This window comes from Phragmites australis, chromosome 18, assembly GCF_958298935.1.
Source record: "Phragmites australis chromosome 18, lpPhrAust1.1, whole genome shotgun sequence".
NCBI lineage: Eukaryota > Viridiplantae > Streptophyta > Magnoliopsida > Poales > Poaceae > Phragmites > Phragmites australis.
The window spans coordinates 4,778,416-4,788,539 of NC_084938.1; positions in this window are offsets into that span (position 1 = coordinate 4,778,416).

A 10,124-nucleotide genomic window follows, 5' to 3' on the forward strand; every position below is an offset into this window, starting at 1 on the left:
GCTATGGTTCCACCCGGTGTTATCATCATTTCCTCCAACTAGGAGGAATCGATCGAAAAGTCTGAGAGGAAAAGGAACAGACTATTTGTCAGAGGTCATTAGCCCTTCACCCACCACCTCTGGTGTTTCCTGGATGCTCACACCGTGGAACGAGCGGCTCAGAAGTCGGCGGCACGAGCCACGCCAGAAGGGAGTGAAGATGGTGGTGATCGTGATGAGATCATCGATCGAGTTGCCAACGAGATCTTCGGCGATGGCTTTGCAGACTTGTCGGCCAACTCGAAGAGCTCTTTGACCGTTTGGATCTTTCTAGTAGCTAACTTGCCGACAAGATCTGTGTCCATGACACCTCACTAAAAGGTGATGATGACTGACTTCTTGGAGGCATCCGGGATCATATTGCACCAATCGTTGAACCTTCGGATGAAGTCTCGAAGGGAGTCATCTTTGCCTTTGTTTAGCTGATGAAGATCGTTCTCCATTCCTGGGCGCTCGAAGTGCCTTGGAAGTTGGTGATGAACTGAGCCTTCAGCTCAGCCCACGATCAGATTAAGTTGGGAGGAAAGTTCAATAGCTAGGGCCATGCTGGCCCATACAGCACGATAAGCAGATAGTTGGCCATCACCTTGTTGTCACTGCCCGTCCCTTGAATAACACTAGTATAGATCTGCAACCACTCATTGGGGTTGAGCTTTGTGTTATATTTTTGGATTGGACCCACTTTAAACTTCTCGGGCTACCGTATCGACCGGAGCTTAGGTGTGAAGGCTTCACAACCTCCATTAAACTCTTTAGGAGGTAGAGGAAGAGGACTGTCATGCATGTTCCTTCGAATAGGGGAGTCAGGTCGACTGTCGTGTCCTGGAGATCTGCACTCATTATAGCGATGGTTCTCTATCACTCTCCGTATATCATGTCGATCATCAGGGATGCAGTTTCTCAAGTCTTCCCGGTTCTTGCACCAATGAATAGGGCAGTTACAGTCTGGCCCGTAGGACTACACTCATCCCTGACCGCCCAAGCTTCCCATCTGTGATTCTTTGACTTGCGGATGCCCGCATTTGTGGCTCCTCAAACTGGCGCCTTGCCGACTTGGGGGCCTAGAACTACCAGGGTTGTTTACTTGAGCAATCTGGATCTGAGCCGCATTGAGTAAAGTCTTCCCTTGATTGAGCATCGGGGTTAAAGGATTCACCAGATCCAACTCGGGAAAGGCTCTTACAATCAGATGAGCGCGATGGACATTAGCCTCTAGAGTACTGAAGACACCTCTTGTCACAACCTGATTTTCAGATTTTGCAAATTTCTAAAATTTTGCAAGATTAGATTATATGTTAAATAATTAGAATAGGAAAAATCCTATTTTCTAAAACAAAATTCAAATTTGAATAAGGTTATTATTTGGTTGAATGCATTCATGCTGAATAATAGGCATCTAGGGTTTTATCCTGAGTTGTTGAATTTCTCTGGATCTTACTGGATTTTATTGAGCTCATTTGGATTTTACTTGGAATTCTTGTTAGTTAAATTTTGTTTTCAAAGAACCAAAATGTTTTCATGAGTTCAAAATATTTTTATATGGCTTATAAAAGTTTTCAAAAGCTTCGTGAAATTATTTCTAGAATTTATAGGCTTGATTTGGTATTTTATTTGGATTTTACTTGCTCATGGAAATTCTTAGATAATAGAAATCCTACTCGGGGTTAAAGGATTCGGTATTTGATTGAGCATCGGGGTTAAAGGATTAATTGGATCCAACTCGGGGAAGGATCCAAGAATTAGATGAGCACCTTGGACATTAGCCTCTAGAGTACTGAAGACACCACTGCCAAGGCTTGGTTGTGGCTGAGTTGATGAGGCCTCATGATAGTTGTCCTGAGAGTATCTGTTCCTCGATCTCGGGATCGGTGGTGGTGGAGGGGTACCCAATAGAAGTAATCGTTGAAGACCAGAGGGCACCTGACCTCCCGCGGTTCATCGATGATCAGTAGTATTAGGAGCTAACTGGGCACCACCACAGACGTTCCTATTGTTATATCTCCAGCGACGTCGGTATCATGGGTGGCGGCTGTCGCGACTGGGTTCGTGGGAATCCCGGCGCCATTTTTCTCTACGGCGTTTTGATCTACCACCATAGGGTCATTGTCAGAACTAGAGTTCGTCTTGTCCAAGTAAGTACGGCGAGAGTTTCTTCTAAGGAGGAGACTTAAGCTTGGAGACGAAGTTTGAGAGGAAGGAACACCACAATTGTATTGATAGTAAAAATATGGACTGGACTAGGCGGAGTATCACAGGAAGACTTTGATTGTGCTCCTCCGTGATGTGTTCAGCGTGTCCTCCTGCTCAAATGACCATGGCCCCTTATTTATAGGTTTGAGCGTAGCTTAGCGTACAAGTTGCTGCTATGTGCAAAATATCTAGGATCTGGCCGAGTTACATGGGCTTATCCTTGATAACTACTTTTTACCCTACATAAAAGATAAATATCTATCACGGTAACTATTGGGGTGCCTGTACCCAGAGGGGTGAGCCGATCGCCAATTGCGGCCCGACGCCGTGACGTCTGGGGTGTCAGGATAACCTCCTTTGTACTGGGGTGTTAGGACGGCGCCCACTAGCCTAGGTAATTAATATCGGTCACTTCCTTGCAGGCAAAGGATGACCGATATTCCTCTCCTGGCAGATCTTTCTTGAGGCCCGATGGCCTACCCTGTAGCCTTTGGGAAGCCTGCCCGAGCCCAAGAGACGGGGGCTCCAGGGGGAGGCATGGCTTCGGGAGATGGAGGCCTCGGGAGGCATGGCTCCGAGGGATGGAGGTTTCGGGAGGCATGGCTCCGGGAGATGGAGGCTTCGGGAGGCATGGCTTCGGGAGATGGAGGCTTTTAGAGTCATGGCTCTGGGAGGTAGTTACTCCAAAGCCTGGAAGTCAGAAAGCGACCTTCGGGAGGTGTGGGCCCATGGGCATGGGCCAGCGAGGCCAAGGGGCCGTCGGGGGTCCTTAACAATGACTCCCAACAGTAGCACCTCGCGAGGGCTGCTAGTGGAGTGGTCGAGCCCATGATTCTTTTGGACCAGGGCGTCCGGCAGTCCCTAGCTTGCTGTTGATGACTCCTGGTCCCTAATATCGCCTGGCTTGCCTGGGAAGATTTGACCCACTTGATCTTAATGGTCCGTTTGATGACGTTGGTGACAGGGGGAATTGAATGCGCCCTGTGAGGCCAGACGTGGGACGTGTCGCGTCCTGTGGTTAGGGGGTCGTGGGGGGTGGTTCCGCTTCCCCATGATCGTGGCCTGGCAGGCCAAGAGATAGGGCATATGTTCATTTTTCTAGGTGGGGGGGGGGGAATCTCTCCCTTACCTTTTTAAGGGGAGGGATTACCCTGAGCGGCCTTTTTGCTCACGCCTTGTTCTCGTCTGCCCTTTGCCTCCAGTTGTCCTTGCTTTGCGCGTGTGTCTGTCGACTACTGCTCTTCTTTCTTCTCCGTTGTTCAGTGCCTTTCGCTGTTTTCCTGTGATCTGTATAGCTGGCTCGAGTGCCCTAGGTAGAGCAAGAACTCAGGCGACCAGCAAAACCGCCGGGTAGGCCGTGACGGGGGGCCCTCAGGTGGCACCAGTTCACCCGTTGTTGTTGGGGCTGCTGCCTGGGGTAGAGCTCCGTTGAGCCAGCAGGAGTCATCCCCAAGAGACCACCGTGCTGGGGGTGTCTGCCATCGATGGTGAGGAGCTTGACCGGATGGTCAGGGAGGGGAAGATTACCTCGAGAGCCGTCATTCGGCTTCCGCTGGACGAGGAGGTCCCGGAGCCTCTAGCCCATGAAATTGTGGTGTTCGAGGCTTTCTTCAAAGCGGGCTTGGGCTTTCTGTCAGCACCGTTGCTCGAGGAGGTGCTCCGCCACTACTATGTGGAGCTTCCGCAGCTCCATGCCAACACCATCGGTCGCGTGGCCACCATCAAGTGGGCCATGTGGGCGAAAGGGTGTGAAGGGAGGGCGGACTTCTTCGCGGCCCTCCACTTCACCAGCTGTCAGCCGAAAATGGTCAAGGGCGAGGTTTCGAAGAGGCCCCTCAGCTTCGGTAGCATTAATTTCCAGATACGGCCGCAATACCGTGATGCCTTCCCGACGAAGGCTATTAATGGTCGGTGGTATACCGGTTGGTTGCAGCGGTGGTTCTACTACAATGTTGGCCTCGCATCCCCCCTTCGCTCACAAACCGAGATATAGCGTATGTCCCAGGCCCGGAGACGGTGATCACAGATGACCAGTTCACCTCGCGGTTGGCCCTTGTTCGGAGGGTGGCTGAAATGATGAGCATGCATGATCTCGTGGAGGAGTTCACCATGTTGCGCATTCGGCCCCTTCAGATGGGCTGGGACTGCGCCTTCGAGCAAGGTGCAGAAGAGTGGTCGAGGGTGTACTTCGAGCACCCCGTCAGCTCTGGTGGGTCCTCTTTGTTGTCTGGTTTTTGATTTGCAGATATGAGCTGCCTTTTTCTTTCAGAGAGCTGTCTCCCGCTAGAGTGCACAACGAAGATCGCCGAGGTGATCCTGGGCCCACCTACTCATGCGGAGCGGGAGCGGTGGGAGGCTTCGACATGAAGTTGGGAGTGGTACAACCGTGTCTGCTTTTATCTTGGAGTGGAGGCTCTGGCGTGGCGGGATCCACCGGAGCCTAAGGCTACCGTGAAACGAGCGCGTGCCACTCGCGCGATCCATGCGAAGCCACTCCGAGCTCGGCGGCCTTCTATCTCCAGGGGTTCACACACTGGCTCGATGGCTGAGTCATCCGAGGTGCCGCTGGTTCGCAGGAAGCATCAGAGGTTGGCCAGGAGTGCAGGTGACCTGCCCGGAGGTGAGGGTCAGCTAACGGTGGTGACCGGGGAAGGGCCTGGCCTCTCCGGACATTGTCGACCTTGGCCAGAGCCAAAGAGGAGGCGTGGCCTCCATGGAATATGATTTTGGGTTCGCTGGTTCAGACATCGATGACGTCACGGTCCCTTCTATGAGAGGGTCTTGGGGACTTGGTGACGCGTCGTTGCTTCGTTAGCTATATTCTATTTGGGTCATGCACCGGGATCTTGACCTTGTGTTTCATGGTATTTCGTAGCGACCGCCGAGTTGTATGTGTCTTCAACTCCCCCCTCGGAGGCTGGGGAGCTCTGGTAGGGATCGGGGACTTCTTTGGAGGTGTCCCTAAAGGCCTCCTTGGGGGACATGGCCTTGTCTCTGCGGAGCCCCGAGCTGGCTGGTGACTTGGCCCGGGCGGCCAGTGCTAGGGGCACCATGCCCTCCACTTGGGCTCCTTCCGCAACGGCTGAGCGGGGCCTCGGCCTTGGGGTATTGAATTTGGATGACTTCGTTCTATGCCCGAGGCATCAAGGGCCTTCGTCGTGGCCTCCTCTCTTCTCCGGAGTGGAGAGGTCGAGCGATCCTTGGCCCAGCGCCCTTCGGAGGAAGTGGAGGTGCATTTGGTAGCACCGGCCCTGTAGGTTTTGTGGTTTAGTCGTGATTTATCAGGTTTGGTGCCTGATTTTGAGTAGCTTATTTGGTACTTTTCTTTATTCTATTGTGCCTTGTAGTGAGTAATTTTGACGAGGGCACTGGGAGACGGGGGGCGTGAGGCCTTTGCCGTGGGCCGTGACGAGGTTGATGGTCTTCATCAAGCCTTGGAGGAGGCCCGGAAGCGGGCGGAGTCTTTGGAGGGTCGTCTTTGGGTGGAGGTGGCGCTCCATGAGTGTGAGGAGGGTCTCCGGTGGGAGGAGGCTTTGAAGCTGGAGCGCACGGAGGCTGAGGCACGGAAGGCTACTAAAGACCTTCGGGAGGCCAGGGAGTTCACCGATGCGGCCAATGCGGCTTCGGTGTCAGCCGAAGGTGATGCTGAGATCCTTCGGGCCGCGGTTGGCGAGGTGTGGTAAGAGCTAGAGGAGGCTCAGGGATTTGAGGGAGCATTGTGCTCGGAGTGCCAACGGTTAGCTGCACTTGCATCAGAGGTTGCCCGAATCACCTCCGACGCCCTGAGCAGCCTTGGGGCCAGGTGTCTGCCACTCCCTTTCGACTCGGAGGCATCGGTGATGCCGTTCTTCTGGCTTTGGTCTGCCGCGAAGGTAATGGTTAGGGTCATGGCGCTCCACCTGACCCTATTGCACCAAGCGGGGTTGGTCCTCTCGAAGTGCTGGAGCAGCTGGTGCCAGACTCCGTGATAGAGGTTTTTCGGCCCGTGGCACCTCCGATGGAGATTCAAGCGGCTTTGGAGAACTTCCATCATAACTTGTGGGCAAGGCATGGCCAGGGTGTGACGCTATGCTACATGGCCGATCAGGTGACTCCAGGTGCTCCGGGAGGTCTTTATCCAGGTTCTTCGTCGGAAGGTCCGACCCCTCATTCTTAGCTTGCAGGTGCGCCGTGGCCCTCTAGAGGCCCCTCACTTCGTGCCGTTGCCCCACAGGAGCAGTCTTTGTGTGTGGATGCCCCGGAGGTGTAGCTCTGTTGCAGGCCATCTGTTTTTTGCTTTCTTTCTTTCCGAAGGGGGTCAAAGTCTTAGTATGTTGACTACCCCCTTTTGCTTTATGTATTTGGGCTTTTTCCTTATCTAAATGGAGTCATGCCTGGCTTCTTGTGGTTCGCCTGTGTTGTTCTGGAGTGTTCGTGCCTTCGAGGTTAACCTGAGTCCGATCTGTGTGTATAGGTGCGGTGGCTCGAAGCCGGAGGGGGCCTCACTTGTATCCGAGATGGTGCCTCCGGGGAGGGATCAAGTCTGTCCGGAGCGTCTGGGGCCACTCCATCTGTCCGATGGAGAAGTCGCTTTGTTATGCCCCGTTATTCTGAGAGACGCGTGGATCCGAAGGTTACCGCCTATGCCTTGGTCAAGGTCAAGCCAGAGGACTCCCTCGTGTCTAGCCCAGATGTATGTTTTGTTGTAAAGGATGACTGGTGTGCTGCTCGAATAGCCCAGGAGGTTGCCAGCTCACGCTTCTTCCAACGCCTTGTCCTCCCTCGGGATCCTGATGGAAGGGTGCCTTTGGAAATTCTAGAGCCGGAAGAGCAGGAGGAGTATGAGCTGGATATTTTCAGCCTTTGACTCGTATCGCTTCCGAGCGGGCCCTTCGTCTTCTCGAGGCTGAGGGGGCTCTGCTTCTGGCAGCGGTTCCCTCCGTGGAGGGGAGTTGCGTCGACCCCCTGTGCGTAGTTACCGGGATCCATCCTCTAGGTCCCGTGGTGTTTCTAGGAGGCATGGCGGTTGAGCGCCCTCATCCTCCTGTAGTGTTCCAGGGAGGCATATTAGTTTAGCGATTTTGTTAGGCATAGATTCGATGTACAGTGGTTAGCTGAGTGCAGACTCTTTGTATGCCGTGTATGAATAAACTTGTGTTGTGTTAGTTTTGTTTTTATAATTTATCGCATCAATGCTTTGTTATTGTATCGACGTTTTGCCTGTGCCCCCTATCCTAGCCCCTTCACATTTTGCGGCTTGTTAGTGGCCGTGGGGTGCGATATCCGAGGGGTACAGAGTAGCGTTAGGTGTGAGCAGGGAAGATTCTGTAGGAGTGAGATGATTTTGGCACGGAGACTTTTAGTCTTCAAGGTGCCGGAGGATCAATACTTTGTATGAATACTTTTTGGCATGGAGGCTAGGCCTTCAAGATGCCAGGGAGGTTATCCCTTCGCCACGTAGGTCAGCCAGGCCTTAAAGATGACAGAGGGTCTTATGACTGTATGGAACAGAGGCAATACCTGCAAGATGCCGGAGCGGTCTTTGCCTCTCTGCCACGTGGGTTAGCTAGACCTTAAAGATGGCGGAGGGATATATGCCTATCTAGCATGGAGGCTTAAGCCTTCAAGATGCTGGAGCGGTCTTTGCCTCTCTGCCACGTAGGTCAGCCAGGCCTTAAATATGGCGGAGGGATATACTTCTCTCGCACGGCGGCACAGCCTTCAAGATGCTGGAGGGATTTAGTTCTCTTGGCACGGAGGTAGTGCCTTCAAGATGCCGGAGGGTCTTACCCCTTCAGCATCGAGGCAGTGCCTTGAAGATGCCGGAGGGTCTTAGTAGGCTCTACGTGGGTTTGTTTTTGCGAGGTAGGTGTTTTCTGGGAGGTGATACCTCTAGGTAAGGTGGTTATTTGTGGGTGGGTAATCTATGGTTTTATTTGTTTTTGGACCTTTGGAGAGGGCGGAGTCTGGGGGCCCCTACACATAGTATTTGTGGAGGGCCTTCGCGTTCCAACTGTGTGGTAGGGGGGTTCCTTCTGTGTCGGCCAGGCGGTAGGAGCTGGGTCTGTTAGACCTGAGGACCAGGTATGGGCCTTCCCATTTGTTGTGCAGTTTTCCTAGAGCCAGGGCACGTCGAAGTACTAGGTCGCCGGGTTCGAAGCTTCATGGCGCAACCTTAGGATCATACCAGGCCTTGGTTTTTGCGATGTAGTGATCGAAGTTCTGGATGGCACGGAGCTGCGTTCCTTCGATGAGATCGAGAGAGAGTTCTCTTTCTCTGGTAGTTTGTAGGGGTTGTACCCAGAGCGAGCATCCCTTGACCTTGGTGGGAGTCATGGCTTCATCGCCATATAGGAGGCGGAAAGGGGTGAACTCTGTGGCTTGCGTGACAGTGGTGCAGAGGGACCATAAAACCTTGGGGAGTTCCTTGACCCACAGGCCTCGAGCTAGGTCGACGAGTCGGCGGTTCAAGCTGGAAAGAATGTTGCTGTTGGACCGTTCAACGGCCCCGTTGGACTGAGGATGTCGAACTGCAGCGAAGCATAATTCGATGCTGAGGTCATCGTAGAATTGTCTGAAAGGCCTGGAGTCAAATTGTGTGCCGTTGTCGACTGTGAGCTGTCGTGGGACGACGGAGTGGCAGATTCTGTTTTTCCAAAAAAAAATTTGGACATTCTTCTATGTGATCATTGTAAGGTGTTCGGCCTCGATCCATTTGGAGAAGTACTCTAATGCTACCACCACTTACTTAAGGTTGCCTTTGGCACGGGGGAATGGGCTGATTAGGTCCATGCCCCAACGAGCCAGGGGCCAGACGAGAGTGATTGGTTATAGGGGAGCCAAGGGTTGGTGGCTTCATCGTCCCATCCATTGGCATCCATGGCAAGTGCGGACGAGGTCTTCTGCATCGGACATGATTATAGGCCAGTAGTGCCCCTGGCGGATGGCCTTGCCGGCCAGGGTGCGAGGCACCAAATGGTTACCGCAAAGGCCCTCGTGTATCTCCCGGATGAGGTTGGTCCCTTCTTGTCTGGCAATGTGGCTACAGCTTTTTCCAGGGCGTTTGCCTGGCTGTTGTCCGCCCATGGTATGTTGCGTATTGGTATGCCGCGGAAGTGTGCTTCGGCTTTGCGAATGGCTTCGAGGTATCTTGCCATGTCCAGATGTCAAACTTGGAAGCTTCTGTCGATGTGGCTGGTGACAATCTGAGAGTTAGTCTGGATGATGACTCCGGCTACCCCCAATGCTCGGGCCTTCCGGAGGCCTAAGAGGACGGCTTCGTACTCAGCTATGTTGTTAGTTGTTTTGAAGTCCAAATGAGCAGTGAACTGGACCTGCTGGCCTGTGGGGGAGATGAGGACTGCGTCAGTTCTGGCACCCATGGAGCCATATGCTCCGTTGGTGTAGATAGTCCAGATGTCTTGGAGAGGTGTAGTGGTGGGTTCGGCGGCGCCGGATTCCATTCGGCGATGAAGTCTGCCAAGATTTGGGATTTTATAGCAGTGCGGAGCACAAACCTTACCATGAAGAGGGCTAGCTCTACTGCCCATATGCCGATGCATCCCGTTGCCTCTCAGTTGAGAAACATGTCATCGAGTGGGTACGAGGTTGGGACAGTGATGTTGTACACGAGGAAGTAGTGTCGGAGTTTGCGTAAGGCCATTAGCAGGGCGTATTCTATTTTTTGAGCTCAATGTAGCGCATCTTGGCCCTGGCTAAGGCCTCCGAGACATAGTATACGACCTTCTAAGTAGAGTGATTGTCACTCTTCTCCTCCCGTACCAGGGCAGCGCTGAGCAAAGGTAGAGACGGACAGGTATAGGAGCAGCCCTTCACCGGGGAGGGGCATTGCGAGTGTTTCGAGGCAGGAAAGGTGGGTCTTGAGGGCCTCGAATGCCGCCTGGCACTCCGGAGTC